The following is a 5963-nucleotide window of genomic DNA, read 5'->3' on the forward strand; positions in this document are numbered from 1 at the left end:
GAACTCATTCTTTATTTATATTGGTATTAAACCTACTGTATTCTAACTTATCTATGGTTTATAAACTCTTTTACTAGCCATAGATTCATCAAAATAAGCAAACAACACACGAAAAACAGAATCTGTCAAAAACAGAACAGTCTGTAGTAATCTGTAGCTAACGCAACTTCTGGTACATAAAAAATTCTAAAATAAATTTATCGACGTTAGGAATTTATGTATTAATCATCTGCAAAAACAATTAACTAAATATAACCTTCCAAATAAAAATGGCAGCGATTCTCGTGAGCGCTAAAGTTTCTGTTTTTTACAGCAAGATCAAAAAGACTTTCCCCAAGTCTTCCCAACGGTTCTACTTGGCACAAACACTAATTAAGCACAAAAACACAACAAAAACAGAGGCTAGATAAATTATTTATTACTAAACAGGATCAAAAATCAAGGAATAAAAATAAAGTTGGGTTGCCTCCCAACAAGCACTATCATTTAACGCCCTTAGCTAGGCATAAAAGCGAAGACAGATCTAGGTATTGCCATCTTTGGTAGGCAATCCATAAGTGGCTCTCATAATAGATTCATATGGTAATTTAATTTTCTTTCTAGGGAAGTGTTCCATGACTTTCCTTAACGGAAATTGGAATATAATATTCCCTTCCTTCATATCAATAATTGCACCAATCGTTCTAAGGAAAGGTCTACCAAGAATAACAGGACATGAAGGATTGCAATCTATATCAAGAACAATGAAATCTACAGGCACATAGTTCCTATTTGAAACAATAAGAACATCATTAATTCTTCCCATAGGTTTCTTAATAGTGGAATCTGCAAGGTGCAAGTTTAAAGAACAGTCATCAAAATCACGAAAACCTAGCAAACCACACAAAGTTTTTGGAATCGTGGAAACACTAGCACCCAAATCACACAAAGCATAACACTCATGATCTTTAATTTTTATTTTTGTTGTAGTTTCCCACTCATCATAAAGTTTTCTAGGGATAGAAACTTCCAACTCAAGTTTTTCTTCATAAGATTGCATCAAAGCATCAACGATATGTTTAGTAAAAGCTTTATTTTGACTATAAGAATGAGGAGAATTTAGCATGGATTGCAACAAGGAAATACAATCTATTAAAGAGAAATTATCATAATTAATTTCCTTGAAATCCAAAACAGTGGGTTCATTGATATTTAAAGTTTTAACCTCTTCAATCCCACTTTTAACAATTTTTGCATCAAGATCTAAAAACTCTGAATTTTTGGAATGCCTTCTAGGTAAAGGTGGCTCATTTTCAATCCCATCATTATCAAGATTCATATTGAAAAAAAAAGACTTAATAGGAGACACATCAATAACTTTTAGATCTTCATCTTTATTTTCATAAAAAAATCCGGCTTAGCGGCCATCTTATTAACTAAGGTGGCCTGCTTATCCGAAACTTCAGCAATTAATTTTTTGAGATGAGCAATATGAGATTTCAAACCATAAAATTCTTTGGACATATCATCGATCTCTTTATTCATATAACCCATAAAGCTTTTTTGTTCCTTCAGCTCGTTCCTAAAGAAATTATTATGCTCAAATTGTAAAGCCATAAAACTCCTGATATTGCTTTCGATCTCTTCTAACCTTTTAAGGTGAAGATCACCAAATCTAGGTAGAGTCATCGTGACAAGCAGGCAATCCAACACACAAGCAAACAAGAAATGGGTAAAAGAGGCAAATAGGGAAAGAGAAGAGGAACGGAGAGAGAGGGCGAATAAAACGGCAAGGGTGAACTGGGGGAGAGGAAAATGAGAGGCAAATGGCAAATAATGTAATGCGAGGGATAAGAGTTTGTGATGGGTACTTGGTATGTTTTGACTTGGTAATGGCGCCAGAAATGACTAGTTGTTGGGATTCAAATCTTGACTTGACTTGGCGCGAATCCCCCTGGCAATGGCGCCGGAAATCCTTCTTGCTCCCTCTTGAGCACTGCGTTGGTTTTCCCTTGAAGAGGAAAGGGTGATGCAGCAAAGTAGCGTAAGTATTTCCCTCAGTTTTTGAGAACCAAGGTATAAATCCAGTAGGAGATCACGCTGAAGTCCCACGCACCTACACAAACAAATAAGAACCTCGCAACCAATGCGATAAAGGGGTTGTCAAGCCCTTCACGGTCACTTACGAGAGTGAGAACTGATAGATATGATAAGATAATATTTTTGGTATTTTTACGATAAAGAGAAATAAAGATGCAAAGTAAAATAAACGGCAAAGGAAATAAGTAAGTGTTGGAAGATTAATATGATGGAAGATAGACCCGGGGGGCATAGGTTTCACTAGTGGCTTCTCTCAAGAGCATAAATATTACGGTGGGTAAACAAATTACTGTCGAGCAATTGATAGAATTGAGCATAGTTATGAGAATATATAGGTATGATCATGTATATAGGCATCACGTCCACGACAAGTAGACCGAAACGATTCTGCATCTACTACTATTACTCCACACATCGACCGCTATCCAGCATGCATCTAGAGTATTAAGTTCATAAGAACAGAGTAATGCTTTAAGTAAGATGACATGATGTAGAGGGATAAACTCATGCAATATGATATAAACCCCATCTTTTTATCCTTGATGGCAACAATACAATACGTGTCGGTTCCCTTTCTATCTCTGGGATCGAGCACCGCAAGATTGAACCCAAAGCTAAGCACTTATCCCATTGCAAGAAAGATCAATCTAGTAGGCCAAACCAAACTGATAATTCGAGGAGACTTGCAAAGATAAACCAATCATACATAAAAGAATTTGGAGGAGAATCAAATATTGTTCATAGATAAACGGGATCATAAACCCACAATTCATCGGATCTCGACAAACACACCGCAAAAGAAGATTACATCGAATAGATCTCCAAGAAGATCGTGGAGAACTTTGTATTGAGATCCAAAGAGAGAGAAGAAGCCATCTAGCTAACAACTATGGACCCATAGGTCTGAAGTAAACTACTCACACATCACCGGAGAGGCCATGGAGTTGATGTAGAGGCCTTCCATGATCAATGCCCCCTCCAGCGGAGCTCCGGAAAAGGCCCCGAGATGGGATCTCTCGGGTATAGAAGGTTGCGGCAGTGGAATTAGGTTTTCGTGGTGCTCCTGGATGTTTGGGGGTACGTGGATATATATATAGGAGGAAGAAGTATGTCGGTGGAGCAACGGAGGGCCCACGAGGGTGGAGGGCACGCCCCCTGCCTCGTGGCTTCCTCCATTGTTTCTTGATGCCCACTCCAAGTCTCCTAGATCACGTTTGTTGAGAAAATCACGTTCCCGAAGGTTTCATTCCGTTTGGACTCCGTTTGATATTCCTTTTCTTCGAAACCCTAAAATAGGAAAAAAAAACAACAATTTGGGCTGGGCCTCCGGTTAGTAGGTTAGTCCCAAAAATGATATAGAAGTGTAAAATAAATCCCATTGACATCAAAAATAGATAATATAATAGCATGGAGCAATCAAAAATTATAGATGCGTTGAAGACGTATCAAGGAGGAGGCCAAAGAAGCACGTGAAGACGGCGTCGATCTACTGGAAGAGGGCCGGCTGTTGGGACTCAGCCGGTCCACCATCTACCAGCAGAGTCTATGCCGGTACTACAACCGAAAGGTCAAGCCAAGATCTTTCCAAGAGGGAGACCTTGTGCTCTGGCTGATCCAGTGAACAGTCGGCCAGCACAAGCTCTCGGCACCTTAGGAAGGCCCATTCATCATTAGCAAAGTTTTGGGCAACGACTCCTACTACCTGATCGATGCTCAGAAGCCCAGAGCACGAAGAGAGACGACTCCATCAAAGAGACAGCGTGGCCGTGGAATGCAAACCTCCTTCGAAGATTTTTACAGTTGATGCAGTATGCACCACGCTATCTTTTGTATTAAGTGCGAAGACTCCGGGTCCCCCAAGAAGAGCTTGTGGGCTACCCTCTTTTCTATATGATAAGTATTATGCCTATGAATGTGTTATTTCATTATTCCGCCTGGCACCGGGTTCGACCAGTCAGCCCGGGGGCTCGCCGCCTTGTACTATGTGGAGCTTCCTGCAATCGGACAAGTAGTGTGTTGGCACCTAAGCCTTCTCCTGCTAGAAGCCGCAGCTCGCAGAGCGACTGTCCGGTGGGTAGGAGTTACAGGCAGGAAAGGGTGTCCACATGAAAAATGGCTAAGGACCCTAAGCATGCACATAGTTCAGGCCGGCTTCCCGCCTCTTCGACCGGCTGCTGAAACAGCCAGCCGGCCGGCCTCTACTTAACTTGCTAATGCTCTAGTCAGCTAAGTAGTTGCCCTCCCGAAAGCAGCTAAGTACTTAACCAAGCCACAGTCTGCAGTGCGGCTGTTTGGCTGGAAGACAGCGGCCAAGGGAGGGCGTCAAAGGAAAAAGGCCAAGGAGCAGAAAGCAAGAAAAGTCAGAACTCGGCAAAAGCACAACTTCTGAGAAAGCATATTTACATGTCAAAAGGCCCTTGGCTAGCATTCAACAGAGTTTGAGATACACCCAGTGGGTGGAATTGTGTAAATTTAACAAAGTTTGTCGAGACTAATAAAACAGGGAAAATAAAGATAAGTCGGTGGCCTAGGGAGCAGCAGAGGGGTCTGGCTGGTTAGCAGAGTCGGTAGTGCCGGTTGGTGGAGTGGACGGCTGGTCAGTCTCTGCTTGGTCGCCTCCAGCAGCAGTCGGCGCACTCGAGCGTGACTCGTTGTTCGAGGCACGGTCAAGCTGAGGCTGGCTGTCCGCTCCGACCTTTGGCGCATCTTCTTCACCTTCCCCGTCCTCCACGTCTTCTCCCTCGTTGCTGGAGTCGATCATCTCGGCCGAGTCTTCGTCATCCTCCGGGTTCAGCCCGAACCACTCCGGTGGCGCCTCGGCACCATTCTCAGCCAGCACAAGAACAAAGAGGTTGGTGTCGGTGTACTCCGCAATCGCCGCTGCCCGTCTGACAAGGTCGCGCTCCACCGCCACCAGTTCCTCTTGGGCCTCCTGCCGAAACGTGGTCAACTGGGCTAGATTTAGCCCAGGATACCACGCCTTGACAAACTCCAAGGCCCGACGCACTCCAGCCCGGGCGGAGGAACCTTCTAAGCCTCGAGGCGGCCGGCCACCACCTCCAGCCAGTCGGCAGTCTGACTGGGAGTACGCAGAGCCGGCATGTCTGGCCAAAGGGCAGAGATCGCCTGGGCCCTGACACGCTGAAGACGGCGCAGCATCCGATGAGCCGGCCGGAGGCGGTCTTGGATGCTGAGAAGTTATTCGCAGCCTCAATAGCCTCGTTGGCGGCGTCAGAATGGCCAGGAAAGAAGTCTGCTCAGGAAGAAAGCAAAGAAATCAGAAGTCAGAAGCTGGAAGCCGGCTCGATCGGCAGCCGGCAGCCCAAAGAAAGAAAAAGAGGAAAGCTTACCATCAACCATGTCTTCAATCCTGCCGAAGCCAGATTTCAGCAGTGCCTCCGTGTCGGTCCAGGTGGAGCGTTCGGTCTCGAACCAGGCGAGGAGATAGGACTCCTTCACTTCCACCTCCTTCCGGGCCTTCTGGAGAAGCTCCGCTTGCTCCGCCAGTTGCGTGGCCAGTCGGTCACGCTCCTGGGCCAGCTCATTGCACTCTGCCTCCTTGGCACGCAACACAGTGTTGGCTTCACCCAGCTGCCGTTGCAAGGCGGCATTGGCCTCTTTAAGAGCCGATAAAGAAAAAGATGTCAATGACCAACAAAGAAGAAGTATAGTTGCCAGGGAGATCCGGCCCAACTGCTCAGAGTCGGCCCGAATCTCGGGGACTACAGCCCGCGGGTGTGCTATCACGCCCCCGCAGAGAAAGAAAACAGGGACTTACTCCGGCTTTCTGACAAGTCGGCGATCCGTTGGTCCAGATCTCAGACGTTAGAGTTGATGGTGATCGCGTGAAGGTTATGATAGTACTACGATGGAGATAGCAAAAA

The sequence above is a fragment of the Triticum urartu genome, chromosome 3 (genome assembly GCF_003073215.2).
Source record: "Triticum urartu cultivar G1812 chromosome 3, Tu2.1, whole genome shotgun sequence".
Classification (NCBI taxonomy): Eukaryota; Viridiplantae; Streptophyta; class Magnoliopsida; order Poales; family Poaceae; genus Triticum; species Triticum urartu.